This window comes from Paramormyrops kingsleyae, unplaced genomic scaffold (genome assembly GCF_048594095.1).
Source record: "Paramormyrops kingsleyae isolate MSU_618 unplaced genomic scaffold, PKINGS_0.4 ups38, whole genome shotgun sequence".
Taxonomy (NCBI): Eukaryota; Metazoa; Chordata; class Actinopteri; order Osteoglossiformes; family Mormyridae; genus Paramormyrops; species Paramormyrops kingsleyae.
Window position 1 is genome coordinate 209,427 of NW_027325976.1, and position 13,855 is coordinate 223,281.

The 13,855-nt window shown below is 39.7% G+C and overlaps 2 long non-coding RNA genes across 2 annotated transcripts; both read right to left on the reverse strand.

Annotated features, from left to right (window-relative positions):
- Positions 1-1,202: 1,202 nt before the first annotated feature.
- Positions 1,203-2,152, reverse strand: LOC140586317 (uncharacterized). Its single transcript, XR_011988171.1, has 3 exons — positions 2,092-2,152; positions 1,789-1,900; positions 1,203-1,611 (listed from the first exon to the last, which is right to left on the reverse strand). It is a non-coding gene; the product is annotated as an uncharacterized lncRNA (long non-coding RNA).
- A 10,485-nt stretch (positions 2,153-12,637) lies between these two features.
- On the reverse strand, positions 12,638-13,383 carry LOC140586294 (uncharacterized). Its single transcript, XR_011988157.1, has 2 exons — positions 13,118-13,383; positions 12,638-13,019 (listed from the first exon to the last, which is right to left on the reverse strand). It is a non-coding gene; the product is annotated as an uncharacterized lncRNA (long non-coding RNA).
- Positions 13,384-13,855: the final 472 nt, after the last annotated feature.

Consider the following 13,855-nt stretch of genomic DNA (forward strand, 5'->3'; position numbering starts at 1 on the left):
CTCTGACTGGGGTTAGCATGGACGCTCTGACTGGGGTTAGCATGGACGCTCTGCCTGGGGTTAGCATGGACGCTATGACTGAGTTTAGCATGGGAGCTCTGACTAGGGTTAGCATGAACGCTCTGACTGAGGTTAGCATGGACGCTCTGACTGGGGTTAGCATGGGCGCACTGACTGGGGTTAGCATAGAAGCTCTGATTGGGGTTAGTATGGACGCTCTGACTGGGGTTAGCATGGATGCTCCTCACTAGGATCAGCATGGACACTCTGACTGGGGTCAGCATGGACACTCTGACTGAGTTTAGCATGGGCACTCTGACTGCGGTTAGCATGGACACTCTGACTGGGGTTAGCATGGGCGCACTGACTGGGGTTAGCATAGAAGCTCTGATTGGGGTTAGTATGGACGCTCTGACTCGGGTTAGCATGGATGCTCCTCACTAGGATCAGCATGGACACTCTGACTGGGGTCAACATGGACACTCTGACTGAGTTTAGCATGGACGCTCTGACTGCGGTTAGCATGGACACTCTGACTGAAGTTAGCAGGGACACTCTGACTGAAGTTAACATGTACACTCTAACTAGGGTTAGCATGGACGCTCTGACTGGGTTTAGCATAGATGCTCTGACTGGGGTTAGCATAGACGCTCTGACTGGGGTTAGCATAGACACTCTGACTGGGGTTAGCATGGAAGCTCTGACTGAAGTTAGCATGGGCGCACTGACTGGGGTTAGCATAGACGCTCTGATTGGGGTTAGCATGGACGCTCTGACTGAAGTTAGCATGGACACTCTGACTGAAGTTAACATGGACACTCTCACTGAAGGTAACATGTACACTCTGACTATGGTTAGCATGGACGCGCTGACTGAGGTTAGCATGGACGCTCTGACTGGGGTTAGCATGGACCCTCTGACTGAGGTTAGCATGGAGCTCTGAATGGGGTTAGAATGGACCCTCTGAATGGGGTTAGAATGGACCCTCTGAATGGGGTTAGCATGGACCCTCTGAATGGGGTTAGCATGGACCCTCTGAATGGGGTTAGCATGGACACTGGTTTATGTGTCTGTTTTCCATGCATACATTTACATTATTCATTCTTACATTGTATATTTCTCTTACTGCATTTTCCATATGCTCCCCAACCAAGAATGTTATTTTTTGCAAATTAAACGATTTAAATGAAAAACCTGAACCATAACCTTTCAATAGTCTTTATTTAGTAACATGCTTGCAATACAGTATATGTGCAACTCAAATTTAACTACTGGCTAAATAAAACTTTAGATATTAAACAATAATATGCAGTTAAAATGTATACTATTTGGAAGATAGGAAATAAAGTTACAGGAGAATTAGACTACTGTTTTAAAAAATGACAAATTAAAGATACTGACATATATTATGCAGCAAAAGATGACAGGAAAAAATATTATAGGAGAATAAAAAAGTGGCTGAAATGTAATTTCATAAAATTGTTCTTCATATTTTGCCATGCAGGAAGGAGGCATTACTGAAAGAAGTTCTGATCCAGCCTTTTCTTCACCTCCTGAACCCAGTGAGCTTTGGGATCGACACACACTTCTTTGCCCTTTTTGGTGTAAAGTCTGAAAATGAAAAATAAAATGACATGAGTCTGTTTGTCACTTGTTAAAATCCTTCTCCATATACATCTGATCCCGAAATGCAAGTCAGTTCTGTTATAGACATTTTGCACACAACAAACATTAAATTCCAAAGCAGTAATAGTTCAAAACAATACATGAATAGAGTAAATATTTTACATAATTCCAGGTTTACTGCAGTCCTCTCTGGTCTCTTCATATCCAGCTATCAGGTCCATCCTCAGTCTTTCAGGAAAGTATATAAAACAGCACACACCTAGTCCACTGCCAGCTGGAGAGATATGAAGAACAGAAAATGTATAACAGGCTACATACAAAATATATACAGCCGCTCTGAATATATACATAAAAAATAATGCACACCAAAAAAACTCACAATTTGGTCTGTAACCTGGTTCTTATATAAAAGAAATGTAATGAATCTTAAGTCCTGATAAAAGCTGTGAGATGCTGCAGACTTACTGTGAGCCAGAGTGGAGGACAGCAGCACTGTCATCAGGAGGAAGAAGGCAGAGATCTGATGTGGCTTCATGATTCCACTGGACGTTTGTCAAGATCAGCGTCGCTTCTGCAGCCAAACTGAGGCCAGCAGAGTTGAACCACGACCTTTTATAGGGGTTGTGTGACTGCAGGTGACTAGAAGGGGTGGATGGAAGATTAAAGAAGAAACATTTAGCATTTAAAGCACCAAAAATAGACTGAAAGCGCTTTACAGCATCCCCACCCAAAGCCCCCAGTGAGTAAGCCATAGGCGACAGTGAAGGAAAAACTCCCTAGAAGGAAGAAACCTTGGGAGGGACCAGACTCAAAGGGGGAGCCCATCCTCCAGGGGCCGGCAGGGAGAGTCAAATACAGTTACTGTAAGTTAGAGTTTAGATTCTCTGCCCGAGGCCGAGCCCAGACTTGACCCGACCCGACCCGTGGGCCGGGTCGGGCCGATATTTCCTGCCACTATCTTCGGGCCGGGCCGGGCCGGGCTGGGCGGGGCCATGATCAAGCATTTGTGTGTGGTTTTTTTTTTTTTAAATCATTACTTAATTAGCCTAATTGGGTGGAGAGCTATGCCATAATTATAAATGTAGCTCCCTCCCGTAAGACACGAGCACAAGAGTCCTTTGCATTTAACTGAGCCGACGGTTTATTCGAAAGACAGTGGCTTCGTTATTATCACCATCATGGCAGACGTGAGAACTAAATACAGATACGGAAACACAAAATCAAGCATATCAAAAATATCAAAATAGGCCTATTTGTTGTGTTTTCAAATTATTCGATTTATATTGATTTTGCTATATGCCTATAGACTAGGTCAAGTTCTTTCTTGTTCGTTTTGCATGTTTTAGATCATTGCTAAAAATCTAGTTTTTAGGGTCATGAAGCTGTTTTGCACTACGTTTTATAATAGGCTTTAAAATATTTATTTTGTTTAAAAATATTCTAAAACTTATCATATTTATTAAATATGCCATCCAAAGTTAATTACTTGTTCATTTTCTGTGTTTATCATTGTTCACGTTTTTTTTTCATTCGGATCTATTTGCGATCCATTCTGAATAAACAAACAATGCAGTTTACATGCTTCGTCCTTGTTGCATTTTTCATTAAGATAAATCTAAACTAATTTCTGTAGTTCAAACAACTTAGAATTGTAGTTGAGAACGTCTGTTACAACGGCTCACGTATTAAAAAATAGTCGGGTTTAAATCGGGCTCGGGCTCATAATTACAGTTAATGTGTCGGACCGGGTCGGGCTCGGACACAAGGTGCACGGGCTCGGGTAGGATCGGGTTTAATTTTTTGGGCCCGATCTAAGCTCTACTGTAAGTCTGAAACACAAATGGGGAGCAGGGGGGAGATGACAAGCCGGTGCCACCACTGCCTCCAATTGCCAGGCAGCCAGAAGGCAGGGAGCGGGTCATACAAGGAAGATGACACAGGCAGAACGGCGAGCTGGATGCACGGACGTCATTTGTAGTGGCGACGTCACATGTTGCAGGGTGTGCTGGACATCTTGATAGATTGAGGGCTCCAGGCAGCACCACCCAGGAGAAGGTGGTGGAAATAAATGCAATTAGTCAAAGTAAGGGAGACTATAGTAAGGGAGACTATGCATCACATGCATTCTGGGTGTTTCCTATACAGAACAGCAGATATTAACATTGGCCGCATTGCATGTTTCCTATTGGCTGTTTTTCAAACCACATGAAGCTACCTGACTGAATCAGGGGTAACTAACCTTCTAACTAAGCTATACTTGGCAGATTCTACCGTAGTCTGTGTTGAAGCCAAACTGAGCCTTAGTAAATCTGCACTTCATTCTGGTTCAACCCATCCAGTCATACCCTAATCTGCCTTTCAGTGACTTATCAGATTCCTCCATGTACCAAAGAAAAACTGATTATATAAACCTCTACACGCTTATCCCAGTCAGGGTCACAGGGTGGCATAGGGAATGTGGTCCTGTCCATCACCAGTAAAAAAAAAAGATTTAACTGTATTTCCATCACGTGACTGGGGTACACCCTGGAGGGGTGCCTGTCCGTCACCAATAAAAAAACAAATCCTACTGCCAGTGATATTTTTGATCATCTTGGAGCCCCCAACACAAACTGAGATGATCCAGTGACTTTGGCTTGGAGGACGCTGCTGCACCTAAATAATATGGTGCTTGAAAGTTTGTGAACCCCATAGAATTGTCTACATTTCTGCATAAATGTGACCTGAAACATCATCAGATTTTCACACAAGTCCGCAAAGTAGATGAAGAGAACCCAATTATAAATGAGTTGTATATAAATGAGAAACATATTTCAGTGTATGCTACAGTGTGACCTAAGGTCCAGCCATCCACTCCTGGGCCTGAACGCCTTCCTTTGTGTTTACAGGTGGTTGTTGTCCCACTAGCAACTTAAATCCAATAGAAAATCGGTGGGGTGACCTGAAGAGGGCTGTGCACAAGAGGTGCCCTCACAATCTGACAGATTTGGAGCACTTTTGCAAGGAAGAGAGGGCAAATGTTGGCAAGTGAAGATGTGTCATGCTGATAGACTCCTGCCCAATAAGACTGTATTTAAATCAAAAGGTGCTTCAAAAAAGTATCAGTTTAAGGATGTGCACAGTTATGCAACCAGCTTATTGTATCTTTTTTTTTTCATATATTTTTCCCCAAAACAGATTTGTTTGTTTTTCAGTTGAATTGTTACATTAAAGGTGGGAAAGTTTTGAAATGATTTATCATGATGTCATTTTTTACATCACAAAAACACTGAATTTTAAGGGGTGTGTACACTTTTTATATCCACTGTATAAAGACACGCGAGGATTGGACAGGATTCACATATCACATAGACAAGGGCACATACGACAACAAATGGCTATTTATACATCTCCTGACATGCTCTGTGCTGATAATTGTCACACGTCACACGGGTGATCTCAGTTACTTTGCACGCGCCTTCAGGGGAATCCCGGTCTGCTTAAACCGGCTGATTGCATAAGCCCGTCCGGTCTAATGCTCTTCACGCAGGTGGTTCTTAGTTCTTCTAATTTACTTGGCTATTTCTGCACGTTCCAGTGTTCCTGTATCTGTCTACCTGCTTGCCGATATTTTGACCCAATTTCTGTCCTTAGACCACGAGATCCGTCCTGCCCCCATGCTTACTATCGCCTGATTATCGCCTGTCCACTGACTACCGATACCCGTCCTGCTCCTCCAATCGTCTCCGATCATCGCCCGACCTTCGTCTGCCCCTTGACTATGACTTTGCCCTCCGTCTTGGCTCTCTGGCTCGGATCTGAACTGTTTGACTATGAGATTACCTTGCGCCCCAATAAAGCCGCACTCTGTAAATCTCACATCCCGATAACGACACAAATCACGAAATAGCACATTATCAGAGCCCTACACACATATATCAGTGCTACAGCTATTGTTGAACTGTGTGGCTGAGAGCATGTGCTCAGCTTAGATGTACGTGCTTACCAGCATTAATCACTGGAACTCAGTGGAATATGATACTTCTGAAGATTCTATTATAAACTATCATTTCATGTTTTAAATGTGACCAGAATGGAAAATACAACATTATCATGCCCAAACTTTTATATTTAACAAAATATATGTACAGTAGACACAAACATCTGTGTCTTCTCCGTCTGGCAGTCTGATGGACGAGTCTGGGTTTGGCAGATGCCAGGAGAATATTACCTGCCTGACTGCATTGTGCCAAGTGTAAAATTGGGTGGAGGAGGAATATGGTGTGGGGTTGTTTATCATGGGTTGGACTGGACCTCAGTTCCAGTAAAAGGAACTCTTACTGCTCCAGCATACCAAGACATTTTGGGCAATTCTATGCTTCCAAATTTGTCGGAACAGTTTTTGACAGGCCCTTTTCTGTTCCAGCTTGACTCTGCCCCTGTGTACAAAACAAGATCCATAAAGACATGGTTGTGTGAGTTTCGTGTGGAAGTACTTGAGTGGCCTGAACAGAACACTGACCTCAAACCCATTAAACACCGTTGGGATGAACGAGTAGCGCAGTGGGAGAAAAAGGTTACATTGAAAATTGGGCTTAAGTTTGTGTGCCGGTCATAGAAAAATACACATAACTGATGTATGCATGTGTGGGAATTTCCCTCCATGTTTACTAACATTCTACAGTTACATCAGCTTCAGTGGGTGATTCTATGGAACAAGTTCCCTTTCATTTTTTTGTTTTCTGATACTTTCTTTTTATTTTAGAAAAAAAAGACAATAGTAAAAGACAATATTTTCCATCTCAGGTGGTACCTTTTGCTGCCCCCCCCCCCCCCCCCAATATTTTAAACCTTGGTATGGGCTACCTGTCACGCTGTTACAGACAGATACAATAAAACTGTAAATGGTTATTGATAAAAAAAAAAAACCTGGTAAATTTGACTAAATTTTAATAGTACATAAGTCACTGTATACATTTATCGAATTTAGAGATTATAGAAGATATTAAGACTGATTTATATGATTCATAAATTTGTGCATGGTAACTCTGCATGGTGGTGCACAGGTTAGCATTGTTGCTACACTAACACTAAGAATCGAATTACATATCCAATGCATATTTTACACACATCTCCAAAGGCAAGGCCAAGTAAAGATAATAAATACTTTCAGATTATTATATTTCAATGTAGAGTTGAAACAACAATGTTTATTGGAGGCATCATAGCATGTAAGGTCTTAAAGTTACTCTTCAATTCATCTGAACCTTAAATGTACATGAGACAACAGGCATCTTACTTCTGTTGAAAAACTGAACATGAATTGAAAATGCTTAATGACACAGTATATTTGGAGAGCCTATTGAATTAACCAATGAGTTCCGACTGTATGACTCTTTGGATTCAGACATGATGGCCACCTTTTCAAAATTGCGGGTAAATCGTTTTATTTCAAGTATATGATGCTCGTTTGAACTGACCTGTGGCAAGAAACAGGTGCTGGCAATATAGCAAACACACTTGAAGCCAGTTAAAAAGCCTTTCTGTTGTGTGTCTTTGTGCGCCAAATGACAGACTTCTTATTGTCGGTGAGTTTAACATCAATGTCTGTTGTGAATCTAAACCATCAGTCAATGGGTTTCTCAGTCTTGTTGATTCATTTAACCTAACTCAATCAGTGAATGTCCTGACACATGTAAAGGGGCACACATTAGACCTTGTTCTGTCATATCGTTTAGATCTGTCAGACGTCGATATATACAACACATGTATATCGGACCATTTTGCTGTTTTGTTTACATTCATGCTGCCATCCTCCCACGTTAAACCCCGCGCTCCAGCTCTACCTGTGTGCACCATTAACCCTTCAACTGCTGCTCGATTCTCCATTGCCTTTAATGACTCTGTGCTCTGTACCAGTGCAAACTGTGGTGATCTCAACACGAATGAACTGTATGATCTGTTCAACTCCGCATGTTCTGATATTCTGGACTCAGTAGCTCCTACGAGGATTAAACGCTCCAAACCAGCGACTGAACCGTGGTTCGAATGAGACCACACGCGCTCTCAGATGCGTATGCAGGAGTGCTGAGAGAAAGCAGAAGGAGGACAATCTTCAAGTCTCACTGAACATCTTCAAAAACAGCCTTCAGGAGCATGAGAGCAGTTAAAGCAACAAAATCACAACATTTCTCAGAGGTTGTGTCAAACAATAGTCAAAAACCTCATGTTCTTTTTAATACCCTGGACAGTCTGATTAATCCTTCTGATTCTGCTGTCGTTTAACCTTCACCTGCACTATGAACAATTTCTTAACCTTTTCAAAGATGAAATTGCAAATATCAGATGTTTTCCATCTATCCCTGCCTTAGACCCCTCCACCTCTCCAACATGCCAAGCTGTTTTTCATCAGTTTGAACCAGTTTCTCTCTCCACCTTAAATGAAATAATTAAGCATCTGCAGCCATATTTTTGTCCCCTTGACACCATTCCACCACACCTTTGCAAGGATGTATTGAATTCCATCGGGCCACATATTGCTGGCTTAATTAATTCATCTCTGATGTCCAGCTGTGTTTCAGCTGCCTTCAAACAAGCTGTAGTACAACCACTGATCAAAAGGAGCCACTTGGATCACTCTGTTCTCTCCAACTTCAGGCCCATAAATTATGTCCAAAAACAGCACCATCTATAAAAATCTGTTCATTCTACTTACTATTTTAAGGTAACTATACCAAGTAATTTCAGTATTTTAATTTTGCATACGTTTTTAATGTGACGTCTGGTTGTGCATGCAGGAACCGGAGAATGAAGGTCGGGAAGCGGGAGTCCAAAATGCGGGATTTAGTGGGGAAAAACACAAGCCGCTAGCACACGACACGGTATACACGTTAATGGCAGACCACTCAGACGTGGACTCACAGGATCGCTAAGAAATATCACGGGACAGCTGAATACAATCAGGAATTCACATGAGGTAACGAGGGGGGCGTGGCACACGGAAGGATCGTACGAGCAGGTCATGACATTTAATTATTGCATTGCACGTGGTATTTAAAATGGTATTTTAAATATTAAAATCTTAATCTCTCATTTCAATAAATAACTTTAATAAAATTTAGACAATATCACAACAATATTGGTAGGAACATATGGTTTATTTTTTAACACAATGTAGTAGTTGCATTTTAGCAGGTTTTATATTCATTAAATAAATTGCATGCATTATTACAATGTACAAAAATAAAATGTTGTTTCTGAATCTGCTTTATAAAAATCTACCAAACAAATATACACATTTTCAAAATGTAAAACCATTACAAAATAAAAAACTTAAATGGCCATATTACTGCCCCACATTTATCCATACTATACTGATGGCCTGCACCTGAACTGCACAAATTATGACAAAACTCAAACTGTGGTCTAAAGAACCAGCACAAAACTGCATTTTAGGATATAACTTTTACTCTTTACTGTTAGTATTTCACAGAACTTAACTCATACACTTGGGGTATTCAACCTGATAGCACAAAGACCACAGTGTCTGAAGGTTTCTGTCCCAAGAGAAGCAACCTGATTTCAGTGATGGTGCGGACCTCTAGTAAGTTGAGTATCCCTGTGGTTACTTAAGCAAGCAATTTATTCGGTAACACTTTATAATAGTTCCGTAGATAACAGGTAAATATGCAGGAAGTAAGCAGCAACAAAGGAGTAGTGCTTCATTAACACCTAAATTGGTACTATTAACTACTAAGGAGTTATGCTTAATTACTCAATAGCTAATAGTGAACTAATTATTATAGTAGTTCGCTAATACTTCATTAGGAACTATTGAGTATTGCTGGTCTCATTGGGAATTATGTACTAACTATGGATTATTTCTAATAACTACTACTTCATTACTCATTAAATGAACAGTGCTTTTTTTGGACACAGGAACTTACAGGCTACTGTTCTCAATGGTTTTTGCCATTTTTTTCCTTTTGGAATAACAGGCTTGTTTCTTCCTACTTGTTTGTATGACATACAACTTATTCTACAAAATATTACTGCCTAAAATATGTATACAGTACCTACATTTTAATTATTTACCTCACTTCAGTCCGTGTGCCAGTGTTCTTCAAACTGTGCTTTGAAGTCCAACTGAAGTGATGGTCAATCAGAGACTCGTGTTTTGCCACATGATGTGCTCCACCACATATTGTTGATCTTTTCTAAACATTAAGAAATTAATGTATGCATGGTAAAAAAGGAATAGTCTTACTAATGACCTACATAAACTAGTTGTAACTCATTAGTAATGAATGTGGCGTTACTGACTTCTTCCGTAGGAGTTACTAAAGAACAAGAACAGTATTATAAAGTGAAACACACTGTAACTCATTAGTAATTAATGTGGTGTTACTGAGTAAGCTTCTATTTCACAAACATTTACTGAGTTCTTTTTAAGGCGTTAATTAGAACATTGAATGTTAACATAGCTTATTTGTTTCACTTAAACATTCATGTAACACTTCATGACACAACAGCATAAGTTCATTTTAAACATTTAATTTGAAGCACATGTTATATTAACATCACAACTTAATTTTTAAAATCAAATGACTTTACATTGATTACACATCCATCCCATTAAAACTATTTACACAGGGTATTGCTTTCTGCATGGAACAAGCGTCCAAGTGGTCCATCCTTGTGTTTTTGGTCCAGCCAGCAGGTCCACTCAATCGGTCTTTGTCCGCTGACGTCACACTCACTATAGCCGCAGTGTATTGTGGGCCAAATAGCCATTTTGGTTGTATACAACGCATGAGCGAGCATAGAAATAGCAGAAAGGTGGACCAGAACATTAGATTTTTTCGGTTTCCCACTTGGAAAGGAGGATAGGGACAGCAGATAATGGAGGTACTGTAACAAAGAGGCGTCGCGTGGCCTGGGTCGCAGCGGTGAGACGGACGATCACTTTCAACGCGATATCTCCCTTCATGCGTGTTTGCTCTCGGCATTTTCATAAAGGCAACTAAGATGTTTTTTGTTTAAGTAAAATTACTGAATATGCATTTTTTGTCTTCTAAAGTTGATATTCGCAGCCTTTCACACTGCACGAGTGTCCCATCTTACCAAAGAACACTGGCACACAGACTGAAGTGAGGTAAATAATTAAAATGTAGGTACTGTATACATATTTTAGGCAGTAACATTTTGTAGAATAAGTTGTATGTCATACAAACAAGTAGGAAGAAACAAGCCTGTTATTCCAAAAGGAAAAAAATGGCAAAAACCATTGAGAACAGTAGCCTGTAAGTTCATGTTAGTCCAAAAAAAAGCACTGTTCATTTGATGAGTAATGAAGTAGTAGTTATTAGAAATAATCCATAGTTAGTACATAATTCCCAATGAGACCAGCAATACTCAATAGTTCCTAATGAAGTAATAGCGAACTACTATAATAATTAGTTCACTATTACCTATTGAGTAATTAAGCATAACTCCTTAGTAGTTAATAGTACCAATTTAGGTGTTAATGAAGCACTACTCCTTTGTTGCTGCTTACTTCCTGCATATTTACCTGTTAACTACGGAACAGTATTATAAATTGTTACCATTTATTCTAAAGGGACATCATTTTGGGTGAAAACTTACAAGCATCCAACTCCAAGCTTCTGAAAAGCCTCAAATGCATATCTGAGAGATTTAGGGTAAGTAAGATTTAGTGCATAGATAAGGCCAAGAAAAATTGCACAAGCCATAGCCACATTTCCTTGGCCACTCATTCCTAGGAATCCTCCAAGACAGTGCTGATGTCCTCCTGCTCAGCTCTCTTAAAGACAAAGATTTTTATTGTGTGGTGGACGAGATCCTGTTGAACATCTTCTGTTTCAGCACGCTACATAACACAGAGAAAAGAACATATGAAAGATTTCAAAAATATTCTTCAGTCATATGCCCGACTGTAACCTGTATCATTTAGACAATGATAGACAGTAACAGTAATTATTATTATATAATAAAATACATTTAAAAATAATGATTTCTTATTAATTATTTTAATATTAAAAAATAAACCTTTAATACATTTAATTATAATAATATTGTCGTGTTGAGCGGGACGGAACGGAGACAAAGGCGCAGACGTCAGGGTATCGGGGAATACAGGGTTTAATTACAGGTAATACAATGACCGGACTGAAGAAACAAACTGAAACGCGGACTAAATACAGAGGACTAATGACAACAACCAGAAACAGCTGATCAGAGGGGGATTCCACACGGGGTTAACGAGGGGGCGTGGCACACGGAAGGTGCGGACGATTGGGGCAGGACACATTCTATTTTTTTAACTTTACACATTGTTTGGATGCATTTATTTTCTTACTTTACAAACTACTGTTTTGATAAATGTGTTTAGTACAGTATATGCTCTTCTTGTTTTATCCGGTTCATTTTGTGTTTAAATGCTTAAAAAAAAAAAACATATTTAGGTGTAATTTTTTGGGGCCGGGAACCAATTAATTGGTTTTCCATTATTTCTTATGGGGGAAAATTCGATCACAACTCGAACTTCTTAGGATTCGATCTAGAGTTCTGACCGGATTAAATTCCAGTTTTGAGGTACCACTGTATTATTTTTATCTTATCTTATTGATTTGTGTCATTGATTTGGGTACCTGAGTGGTATTTTATTGTATTAATACTCGCTGTAAATTAACTATAAACACTGCATAGTACCTACTGACTTGTTTCCTATACTTGTACCGCACTTTGGTCAACGGAAGTTGTTTTAAATGTGCTTTACAAATAAATTGATTGATTGATATACCAAAACATTTCTAATTGCAACAATTTTCTGGGAGAAATGGTGCATTTCCTGGAAAAAGTCCAGGGATGCCGTTAATTTCGGCCATGACTGTATTTGTATCATTCATTCAACATTTGTTAGCTGTAACTGTCTTTTTCATATGCCCACCAACCAAAGAATTGTTGTTTTGTAAATTAAACGGTTTAAATGAAAAACCCGAGTCAGCCACCATTAACTTTCAATACTCTTTAATCAGTTACATGCATGCAAAGCAATATAAGTGCAACTGAAATTTGACTACTGTTTTAAAAACATATAAGCTGAAGATAATGAAGTATAAAATGTAGCAGAACCTTAAATGATTTGGATGATGACACAAAATAATGTTATATGAGAATTACAGCAGAAGGTGAAATGCAATAAAATTCATTCTTTTTTCATTTTGCCAGGCAGAGAGGAGGCGTTACTGCTGATCCAGCTTCTTCTTGACCTGCTAAACGCAGTAACTGCTGGGATTGACACAAATTTCACTGCAGATATTGGTGTACAGTCCAAAAGTTGAAAAAAACACATGGATCTGCTTCTCACTTGTTAAAATCATTTGTATCGATCCCTGAAGTAAAAAACATATTATAGACATTATGCACACAAGACTTTAAGTCTCAAAACAGTAATAGGTCAAAACAATATATGAAAAGAGTAAATATTTACATAATTCCAGGTATAGGGCATTTCACAATGGCCTCTTCATATCCAGGTATCAGGGCCATCCCGGAAAGTATGTAAGACAGCACTCATCTGGACAGACATGAAGAACAGAAAATGTATATACAGTCTATATACAAAATATATACAGCCACTCTGAATACGTACATTAGAAATGCAGTGAAAAACTAGTCAGACCTGGACTCATGTCACAATTGGGTTCATAATCTTAATGAATCATTAAAATTTTAGATGCCAACTAAGTCCTGATAAAAGCTGTGAGATGCTGTAGATTACTATGAGCCAGCAGCACTGTCATCAAGAGGAAGAAGGCAGAGATCTGATGGGGCTTCATGATTCCACTGGACGAAGATCAGCGTCGCTTCTGCAGCTAAACTGAGGCCAGCAGAGTCTAACCACGTCCTTTTAGAGGGGTTGTGTGTCGAGGTGGAGAGGATGGGGTGGATGAAAAAAGTATTTACCACTTAATGCACCTAAAATAGACTGACCACAGATGAGAAGGTGGGGCTGAATTTTCTGGGACTGATGTCACATGCATTCTGAGCATTTCCTGTACAGAACAGCAGATATTAACATTGGCTGCATTGCATGTTTGCTATTGACTGTTTTCCAAACCACATAGAGCCACCTGGCTGAGTATGTGGTAACTACCCTTCTAACTAAGGTGTTGGAAGATGAATGGATGTAGGCCTACATATGGTATATGTAAGAAAAGCAATGGCC